At 38.7% G+C, this 9,864-nt stretch overlaps 2 long non-coding RNA genes across 3 annotated transcripts; both read right to left on the bottom strand.

Moving 5' to 3' along the window:
- Positions 1-3,389: 3,389 nt before the first annotated feature.
- LOC148035868 (uncharacterized) lies at positions 3,390-7,282 on the bottom strand. Its single transcript, XR_015691005.1, has 2 exons — positions 6,689-7,282; positions 3,390-3,654 (listed from the first exon to the last, which is right to left on the bottom strand). It is a non-coding gene; the product is annotated as an uncharacterized LOC148035868 (long non-coding RNA).
- A 1,165-nt stretch (positions 7,283-8,447) lies between these two features.
- On the bottom strand, positions 8,448-9,448 carry LOC148035867 (uncharacterized). Of its 2 annotated transcripts, none has more exons than XR_015691004.1 (2): positions 9,134-9,447; positions 8,448-9,010 (listed from the first exon to the last, which is right to left on the bottom strand). It is a non-coding gene; the product is annotated as an uncharacterized LOC148035867 (long non-coding RNA). The 2 variants fall into 2 exon arrangements; XR_015691003.1 differs by having other exon boundaries at positions 8,967-9,022; positions 9,134-9,448.
- Positions 9,449-9,864: the final 416 nt, after the last annotated feature.

Here is a 9,864-nt window from a genome sequence, read left to right as displayed (position 1 = left end):
GGTAAAGAAGAAAAATAATACTTATCGTCTGTGCATTGACTATCGAGCTTTAAATAAGATCACAGTAAAGAATACATATCAAATTCCTAGAGTCGATGACCTTATGGATAAACTACAAGGTTCTGCCATATTTAGTAAAATAGACCTTAAATCTGGTTATCATTTGAGATTAGATAACTCTGACATATTCAAGACTGCATTTAGAACACAATTTGGTCATTATGAATTTTTAGTGATGCCTTTTGGATTGACTAATGCACCTGCTACATTTAGTAGAATGATGAATCGCATATTTTTGAAATATCAGCATTGTGTTATTGTATTCTTTGATGATATTTTGGTATTTAGTCAAAATGAGAAAGAACATTATGAACATCTGTCATTGGTTTTCAAGTTGTTGAAAGATAATCAATTGTATGCTAATCCGGAAAAGAGTGAGTTCTTTAAAACAGAAATTGAATATTTAGGTCATATTGTATCATCAAATGGTATTAAAGTTGACCCTAAGAAAATAGAAGCAATATTGAACTGGCCTATACCTAAAAATGTGCACGAGTTACGATCTTTTCTAGGTCTTGCTAGTTTTTATAGGAAATTTGTGCGAAATTTTTCATTACTTGCTTTGCCTTTGACTAAACTTTTAAAGAAAGGTAATGTTTATCATTGGTCTGATAATCAACAGAAATCCTTTGACTTATTAAAACATGCATTAACCCATGCTCATGTATTACAATTGCCTGATTTTAATAGACCATTCTTTTTAGTAGTTACTTATGCTAGCGGATCTGGAATAGGAGCCGTACTTATGCAAGATAATCATCCCATAGCCTATTCTAGTTGTAAACTGAAACCCTCCGAACTTAAATATTCCACATATGATAAAGAATTATTAGCTATGATACAAGCTTTAAGACAATGGAAACATTATTTAATGGGTTCTGAGTTTATGATTAAGACTGATCAACAAAGTATTAGACATTTACTTATCCAACCCCAAATATCTGACCGACATATCAAATGGGCGGCCTTTATTCAGAGTTTCCATCCCATCATTCAATATCAACCAGGTAAAGAAAATGTAGTGGCCGATACCTTAAGTAGAAGACCCACCATTCATAATATTTCTGTTATATCATTTGATTCTTTAACTCCTATGAAAAATACTTATCATCAGGACATTACTTTTCATGCTGATTGAAATAAATTAGTTGGAAATAACTGGATTCCTATTAATTCACTGTCTTATAATGATGGATTCATGTTTTATGAAAAGAGATTATGTGTTACAGTTCCATTCAGATATTTTGTTTTGAATTAGATTCATTGTCCTCCATATCAAGGTCATAGAGGTATCATATCTACTTTACGTACATTAACAGAAGATTTTTATTGGCCACATATGGACATTGATGTATCTAACTTTGTTTCTGAATGTTTGATTTGTCAAAGAGTTAAGAGACATCATGGTAAACAGTATGGATTACTTATACCTTTACCTATTCCATCAAGACTATGGAAACAAATTTCTATGGATTTTATTACTGGTTTACCTAATACTAAAGCTAACCATGACATGATTTGGACTATAGTAGATAGGTTTAGTAAACAAGCATATTTCATTCCATGTAAGAAAACTTTAACAGCATCTCAGGCAGCACAATTGTTTTTGAAAACTATTTTCACTAACCATGGATTACCAAAAGTTATTATTTTTTATCGTGATTCTAGATTTTGTAACAACTTTTGGATTACTTTATTTGCTAACCTAGGAACAAAAATTGATTTTTCATCTGTATTTCATCCTGAAACTAATGGACAAATAGAAGCTACTAACAGTACTATTTTAGATCTTTTACGTGCTTACACTATTTCTAAACCACAGACATGGGACACACATTTGCATTTACTACAGTTTGCATATAACAATACACCACACACATCTACAAAGAAAGCACCGTTTGAAGTAATTTATGGTTATAGATTGTCTACACCTGTTACATCTTTATCAAATAGAATTCAGAGTGCTAATAATATTGCTACTATGCACGCTACTATTTTTTATGAGGTTAAAGACATGATTGCCAAAGCCCAGCAATCATATACCAAACAAGCCAATAAGAAAAGACAAGCAATGAATTTCAAAGTTGATGACTATGTTTGGTTGAGAATAGAAAAACATAGATTACAAAGTGTAGATAAACATCCAGTTGTGAAATTAACACCTATATTCTATGGACCATTTAAGATCATTCACAAAATCAATGATAATGCATTCAAGTTAGAATTACCACCTCACTGGAAAATTCACAACACATTTTACATTAGTTTATTACGATCCTTTAGAGGCCAATTACCTGTACACCCTGTTTATGAAAACCCACCTTTGTTAGAAGAAGAGACTGAAATAATTGAACCTGAAGCTATCATAGATACTGACTTTATGACCACTAGAACTGACCGAAGATATTCTAGATATCTAGTCAATTTTAAGAACCATCCTGTAGAAGAACCCCAATGGATGCACGCTAGAGACTTAAATGCTTTCCCCACTCTGCTAGCTCCACATTGAGCTAATAGCAATTGAGGTCAATTGCTATCCCACCCCGGGGGTATGATGCCCGGAGGCATATTTCACGGTGGATTCCGTGCCACGGTAGATTCCGTGAGGTTTTACGGTGGATTCCGTAAACTTTGTTGACCGGGGCTCATACACAAAGTGGATTCTTTGTGCGATTGATGGGGATGCCTATCCTTTTCGGTCATTTCATTAATTTAGTGTGTACATGGGTGATTCCATAACGGGTGATTCTGTAAAATACATATTAAATTAATAAACGTTTATGAGTTTAGAGTGCGCACTCATAATAAATTAAGGTTAAGATTGATTTCTAACCAGTTGATTTATTTATGTAGCTGAAGACTGCTAGGTATTCACTTTTGTCGGTTTAATTGTATTATTTTACTAACAATTGTGAATGCTTCAGTTGATGTGTAGAGATAGCAGCAGTGGTGGAGGAAAGCATTGGAGGATAGCGAGTATTCGAGTTATCACTTATATTTTGATGGGCGCATACCTTAGGCATGGCGCCTATATCTTATCGTGCCTATTTATTGAGGCGTTGGATATTTGATTATTATTTTGTATGTGCATGGGTGCACGATTATGATATTTGTATTTGGACATTGTATTGGGTACGCCTGACTCTTTGGGCACCACCCACCATTAGCTTTATTTCTATTTTGTGCTAAAGCAAACTCAAAAGCCAAAAGCATGCTATTTTATAATTTGGGCTATTATTTGAGCTTGAAGATGATTAATACATAAAATACATGCTTTGTGGAGCGCTCACACAAGGCATGGGGGGAGATTGTACCCAATTGGTCTCTTGTTCATGTCGTGCATGCTTTTTACCTTGAGTTTTGTGTAAAAAGTAGAGTTCTTTTGTTCTTGGGGACCTTCCGGCATTCACTACGCAAGCATACGGCATCCGATCTACGCACCAGGTGGTGACAATGTGTCTCTTTGTGAAACCCATCATGTCATACTCTTGCTCCTGATTGTATTGATCAACAACCTTCATCATCATTATGTTTTGGCCTCCATATGTTGTTGCCTGTATTGCACCTGAAACAGATCACCTTGGACCCGTCCACCTAACATATCGTCATTTTGAGCATCATTGAATCAAGCCACATCATCATTATCATCATTTTAGTTAGCAAAGGAAGCTGCCAAGTGTCATGATGAAAGCTAAGCATCCCCTTTCGGATTCCATGTACAAGTATTGAGTTAATTACGAAACCTTACCCTCTCTATAAAGATTAGTGGAGAGCATGACAATCTAATCTTTTCGATTGAATGTGAAACCTAACTAGTCTTCTTACTCCATGTGAGTTGAGTTCTCTTCATCATCTTTTGCTTGCATCTCACAAAGTGTCCCTACGCGATGAGTGACTTTCACAAACTCCTTCGCATATCCCATGCGACAACATGAGTGTACTCGCATGAATAACTTGCATACTCATGAAGACTATTCTACCCTTATGGTAGCATACTATTTGCCTATGTGCATAGATTTTAAGGAACTATATCCCTGACCCATTTTAAACTAAGATGCATCATAGCAAGGTTCTTTAAGGCTCTCTCTCTCTCTCTCTCTCTCTCTCTCTCCCTCCATGCAACGACCTCATGTAAAATGTCAATACTAGCATCATTAATAACACATATCTACACTGTCAACTTGTCCCTCAATGTAAATAATAATAATAATAATGGTATTGACATGATGTATCTAGATTTAAGTCTAATAGCCCATATACTTGCTACTTATCTATATTGTTAAGTGTAAGGATGGTCGCACTATAACATAAGCCCACGTATATACATTGGTACTTCTCACCTATATAAGTCACATATTGTTGTGATATACTTGGTTCAAGAGTTCTTACCATTATGAGATCTACCACTGAAAAGACTTCCAATCTAGAGCAATAAACTTGAAGCACTATGCTAAATATTGACTCGAATAAAGTAATTCAATATGTCAGTGGACAAGGGAAAGCAAGCATGAGTAGGTATTTGGCACCTACAATGTCTACTTTATGAATTCTTACTAATATTGAATTATTCCATAATGTTGGTACCAGATTTCCTCTTCCCCCCTATCATAGCATGCATTATGGATTTCATACTTTGTATACAATCGATTATTTTAATAGGAAAAACTTTTATACCTCTATGCATTCTTTCCTTTATGATCAACATTTTAAGTGTTAAGTATGTTTTGATTTAAATTGTGGCATAATATGAACTAAATATTTATGGTACAAAATTGTTTAATTTAAGATATGAATACGTCATGCACATTCTACGTTGGATTTAGTAAGCTATTTTGATCACACACACACACACACACACACACACACACAATGAAGTTCTTTATTTTAGGCCACCTTTTGCTTTTTGTGTGAACATAAGGGTCTTACAAGCTAAATTCTGAGCCCTTAGAATCATAAAGGTGAAGATCTTGACACACAATTTTAGGTTATGGCCACCAAAAAGTTATAGTTTATGGAAATAAAGAATGCATATTCTAGAAGATAATTCATAAACATAATAAAGCATGTAATATCTTACCTCTCAAGTCAAGAGCTTAATTAGTACTATATGATATTTTTATCTCAAGGGACATAGCTTCTTGTAAAATAAAATGGTCACACATAAATATTAAGGAAAACCCAAAAGGGTTCACCTAGGTGTCTCAAACTAGTAAGGCCCAACTCAATGGAGAAATTAATCCCTATTACGGCTTTGTACAGGTGGGATTATATGGTTAGAAGATCACATTTGGAGATGTGATTGATGTCTCATGTGGAAGGGCATAAATGATGACACTTAGTCCACGTAATGTGACCCATTTGCATCCATGAAAATAGCAATTCTTGTTAGTTATAGGTCAATTAGTAGATACCAATTAGTCAATGTGTTCTCTTTTCACAATTATTTAGCCTCAAGATCACAATAGGCAACCAAGTTTTAGAGCTCCAAGCTAGCCGCAACTACTCTCTCTTCTCTTGGAGAGAAAAACATTAGTTTTGACTTTTATTATGCATGTCTTAGTATTGAAGCTTATTTCTCTCTTCTTTTTGTATCTTAATTGTGTCTTGGCAAAATGACTTCTAGCATCTCTCTCTTACACTTTTATTTCTTATTGACATATCATATGCCACATTTTCCATCAAAACATCTCATGATTGCTTATGTAAAGATTTCACACTTTAATTACTCTCAACACACTTTTGGATTATTTGGTTAAAAGACGATACATGTTGTCGTATTTATTATAAGCTAGAGTGTGTACAAAGTACTATTGAGGAAGATGCATCTAGTTGTAAGTGTTACAAACTTTAAGCTAGTGTGCCATATTAGCCATGATGACAAACTTGGTTGGGCACAAAACCAAAGTTTGGGATGGTGTTGAGGAAATTCCCAAGAGCATGGGTAATCAGGGTAGCTTGCTCCTTGTACACCTCATGGAGGTCATTCTCGTCAATGCTCTCAAACTCAAGAGTGTGGATGACCATGGAGGAGTTTGAGTGAGGCCCACCTTTGATTTTTGATCTTGTGGCTAAAAGAGAGCCAATGGGTGCCTAGGCTGAAGCCTTCTACTATGCATCATGTGGCCTCAAGGTTGTCCTCATCCACATCCTCGAGCTTGATTTTTGTGAAGTTCAATACGTGAAAGCGACCTACAATACAATCATAGCTAACGTGCCCACTTTGATTATAAGACTTGAGAGGTTGGGGAGAGAGAGAGAGAGAGAGACACACACACACACACAGTGTGTGTGTGTGTGTGTGTATTCACATGTATATGTTTGGTAAAAAGTAACAACTTGTAGGGGCCATAACAAGGGTATTATATAAAAAGATATAGATAAAAAATCATAGAACAATGCCCCAATAGTCATACTAAAAAGAGGTGAGGTTAAAACAGAGGGTTTATGTCCAATCATTAAGAGAATTCTCCTACATAAAAATGGTAAAAGGTAATTTAATAGTGTGAGATTTGTTACTACCATTCCTAGAAGAGGGAGCGACGTCGCTAACAAATGCGATCGATATTTATAAGAGAGGCATTAAGGAGGAAATTCTACGGGGTCTAGTAGTTACAGCACTCGTTCTTACTCGAGATTTTCCGTAACTTGACGTGAGCCACGCTCCCGGGTGTCGCCCATTTGCCCCCTTCGACGATGTCTATGCGCTCGAAATGCTCGGAGCAGCGGCCGCCAGGGCCTGGGGGCCCTTCTCCACGAAACATTTCCACAAGAGAGAGGCCGGCTGCTTCACAGCCACCTCGAACACCTCCACCTTCTTCACATGGACCTTTGCGGAAGCCATTCCGCTCGCTCGCTCGCTCTCTCTCTCTCTCTCTCTCTCTCTCTCTCTCTCTCGTGGATCACTGTACACCGCAGCCAGCTTCTGCCCGCTCGTTTCCCTCTACCGAGCGCCGAAGCCCCGACCCTTTATATAAGAGAGCTGCCGCAAGGCCATTACACAGCTCACGGATTGACGTCATCCTTTCAGCACGCGCGGTCCCCATACGTCTGGTACGCCCTCAAGACGGCTGATAGCTTTTCCTTTCCACGTATGCAGTAGTAGATAATCATGCCGTAACTTTCCCACCTTCCGCGCATCTTCGGATTCTCCGGTATAAAATGCCACACTCGCGACGCCATGCGCGACTTAGGTTGATTCGCGACCAAGACATCAAGGATTCACGAGCAAATTGACGCCTTACACTTGGCCTTCTCGTGACGTCTAGCGTCCACATTGAAGTTTCTTAGTGGGCATTGAAGTTTCTTAGTGGGTTTCGCAACTGCAAAATGAGGGATTCTTTAACCACCCATGCAACAAAAGCACCGAAAGGCCTTTACCTCCCAGAATTTCTTCGATTCCAAATCACGCTTAACTAATGTTGGACTCAAACACCCTCTTGTCGTATGGACGAATAAACTATCCAAATCCAAATGGATCTTGAAGTCTTTTCTTGATATGTATGGCCTAACTCGGAGCATTCGAGTTTAGATAGAAGAACCTGGGGTGCATGCACTTCGGGAAAGTTTGGATGGTTTTTCATTGCTGAAATGGATGGTGAATTATGCTCTAGGATGTCATTGGACTTGATTATGCCTCTAAGCTAAAGCTGCCTGTAGCAAGGGAAGTAGAGAGGAGGAATGCATGCATCTAATGCTCTAGGTCTATGCACAAGCTTGATTTTTCATCCAGGAGTTTTGCTCAAATGCATGTATGATAGGATTGAGGGAGGAGAAAATTAGCAAGACCAAAACCAGTAAAGAGACTTGCTAATTAGTTCACTATAAGCTAGGTCTAAGATGGGGCCCACTATTGTTAAGCTGATGCCACCCACTGTAGGTGTGTGCATATATACAAATGATATGGGGACTCACTGCTAGATGCTCTTATATGCATGATCATCTTTAGGCGATATGGAGTTGGGCACAGAATATATATACTATAATATCTAATTCACTAAAGAACCACGTGTGGAATGCACACGAGCCATAATGGTGGAGTGACTTTGAGATTGAGATGAAGGCCTAGTAGATGAACTTAGGTCATGATGTGATTTTGTTAGACACCTACACTATTCTTCTTGCGAAGGATGACATATGATTTTTTATGACGAGAAGTGCTTAAAAATTGCCAAAAATTACAAATATCATGGAAAAAATAGACTTCGTCGAAGGCGGTGGTGGCAATCAGTACGATTTTAAGCAGCAAGTCCCTAAAGCGCTAATGCTAATTTTCATGGGAAATCAAACGGTATCCATATATGTTACAAATTTTTTCCATATACACTATCGATCATTTTCATATTCCACTTAGTAAAACGAATTCTACTTTCTTTCTTGCACTCCTATTATCTACAATCTCCTATTATGCAAAATCTTTCTTTTTCATAATATCATACTATAATTTTGATCTTATAAGTCACTCTAGTTGCTCGAAGCATATTTGAGTTGTTTTATTGTAAGAGAGACAAGGCACTACATTTATTGTATGCTAGAGTGTGCCCATACATTAGTTGCAAATGCAACTAGCAAGTTAAAAGATAGTGTGCCATCATAAAGATAGAGTTACTTCAAGGAAACATGACTAAAGTTTTGGTTGGCCAAGAAGGTCTCAAGGGCACGTGTAACCTCGATGGTTTGCTTCTTGTATACCTCATGCAGCTCATGCTCACCAATCCTCTCAAACTCAAGGGTGTGGACGATCACAGAGGAGCCTACTTCATTTCCATGTATGATCTTGATGGTGTGCTAAGGAAGGCACGCATATACGAGAGAGAGAGAGAGAGAGAGAGAGAGAGCCCGCGCTTGTGGAATTAGAGGTACGCGATTAAAGCTGAAATAGTAAGTGGCACTAGTCCTAATGAACCTTTTTGGTTGGAGTAATTTCATTCCTTTGGCCAAAAGCGCAGCTCAACTGCAGCAATAGCTGGTTCAAAAGCTTATAAGCGACGTCGCTAACAAATGCGATCGATATTTATAAGAGAGGCATTAAGGAGGAAATTCTACGGGGTCTAGTAGTTACAGCACTCGTTCTTACTCGAGATTTTCCGTAACTTGACGTGAGCCACGCTCCCGGGTGTCGCCCATTTGCCCCCTTCGACGATGTCTATGCGCTCGAAATGCTCGGGGGCAGCGGCCGCCAGGGCCTGGGGGCCCTTCTCCACGAAACCTTTCCACAAGAGAGAGGCCGGCTGCTTCACAGCCACCTCGAACACCTCCACCTTCTTCGCATGGACCTTTGCGGAAGCCATTCCGCTCGCTCGCTCTCTCTCTCTCCCTCTCTCTCTCGTGGATCACTGTACACTGCAGCCAGCTTCTGCCCGCTCGTTTCCCTCTACCGAGCGCCGAAGCCCCGACCCTTTATATAAGAGAGCTGGCGCAAGGCCATTACACAGCTCACGGATTGACGTCGTCCTTTCAGCACGCGCGGTCCCCATACGTCTGGTACGCCCTCAAGACGGCTGATAGCTTTTCCTTTCCACGTATGCAGTAGTAGATAATCATGCCGTAACTTTTCCACCTTCCGCGCATCTTCGGATTCTCCGGTATAAAATGCCACACTCGCGACGCCATGCGCGACTAGGTTGATTCGTCACTCCTTTGGTGCCATTTGAGTCCATGGGTAGAAGAAGGCAGATCTACCTTTGATTTCTCCCACAATGCTTGATTTGATTTCTCCCACAACGCTATAATAGTCTCAAGGGTTCACAACATAAATCTCCTCTATATCATGTGCGTTTAAAGCATATATATAAATATTTTTATCTG

The sequence above is a fragment of the Lygodium microphyllum genome, chromosome 5 (assembly GCF_053477565.2).
Source record: "Lygodium microphyllum isolate KBCC chromosome 5, Lygodium_microphyllum_v1.1.10, whole genome shotgun sequence".
Taxonomy (NCBI): Eukaryota; Viridiplantae; Streptophyta; class Polypodiopsida; order Schizaeales; family Lygodiaceae; genus Lygodium; species Lygodium microphyllum.
Note: the sequence above shows the minus strand (reverse complement) of the source record. Positions and strands in the feature narration are given on the sequence as shown.